A 1,406-nucleotide genomic window follows, 5' to 3' on the forward strand; every position below is an offset into this window, starting at 1 on the left:
AAAAATACATATGGAACAAATACTTTAAGAATATTGATAGAAGGGGTGACCCACATATCTTAATCCCATATTGCCTGTTTTACTAGCTGATATTTTAAGCCATATATGTTCATACTACTTTTCATACAGAGCAACTCACTCAGGGAACAGACATAATGCCATTTATATACCTAACTGCCTACATATACATAATCACATATCTACATATAAATACACTCAGGATATAAATAAATTTAGAAGAGGTAGAGGAACACAAGAACCAAATAATAGGGACTTAAAATAGCAAATGGAAAAAAATGTTTAAATGTTGTAATTAAATAGAAGTAGGGAATGAGTTTGAAAAAGAAGAACAAAATTGTAGGAATTATACTATCCAACTACAATAATTATAAAGCTGCAGTAATTAATGCAGTTTGATATTGGCATAAAAATAGACAAAATGATAAATGGATAGAATATATACCCAGAAATATGTCTATATATATATGTCAATTGACAGAGATGAAAAGGCAATTCAGTGGAGAACAGACTCTTTAGTAAATTGTGCTGGAACACTTGGTTATCCAAGGACAAGAAAAAGAACTTTGAGCCACACCTTACGCGACCTGTAAAAACTAAGTCTAAGTGAATTATAGACCTAACTTTAAAACCTAAAAATATAAAACATCTAGAGAAAAACAGAAGGAAATCTTTGTGAACTTGGATTAGGCAGACATTTCTTAGATACAATATCACAAACATGTTCTAAAGAAAATAAAAGATAAATTGGATTTAATGAAAATTAACTTATGCTCTGAAAAACACTGCTAAGAGAATGAAAAGACAAGCCATAGGCTGAAAGAAAATGTTTGCAAATTAAACATATAACAAAGTACTTGTATCTAGAATAAAGAACTCTCATAATTCAATAATAAGAAAACAATGCAATTTTTTAAATGGGCAAAAAAAGTCAGAGAAATTTGAAGCATGAGAAAGACTCTATGTACCATTGCTCATTTCCAAATGGAGGGGTCGTGTGAGAAGGAATGTGGGTAGCCTCTGAAAACTGAGAAGCAAGGAGATGGAGACATCAGTCCTACAACTGCAAGGAATTGAATTCTGCCAACAACCTGAATGAGTTTGAAAGTGGATTCTTTTCCAGACCCTCCAGATCTGACCCATCGATTCCCATCTAGTGAGACCTTGAGCTGAGAACCCCATAAAGCCATGCTGAACTTCTGACTATAGAACTGTGAAGTAACATATGTGTGTTGGTTTAAGAAGGTAACAACAACAATAACAACAAAATGGGAGGGGCAAATGATTTGAACTGACACATCACCAAAGAAGATGCACAGGTTGAAAATAAGCACACAAAAAGATGCTCGACATCATAAATATTAGGGAAATGTAAATTAAAACTATAA

Source organism: Propithecus coquereli, unplaced genomic scaffold, assembly GCF_000956105.1.
Source record: "Propithecus coquereli isolate 6110/MARCELLA unplaced genomic scaffold, Pcoq_1.0 Scaffold264, whole genome shotgun sequence".
Taxonomy (NCBI): Eukaryota; Metazoa; Chordata; class Mammalia; order Primates; family Indriidae; genus Propithecus; species Propithecus coquereli.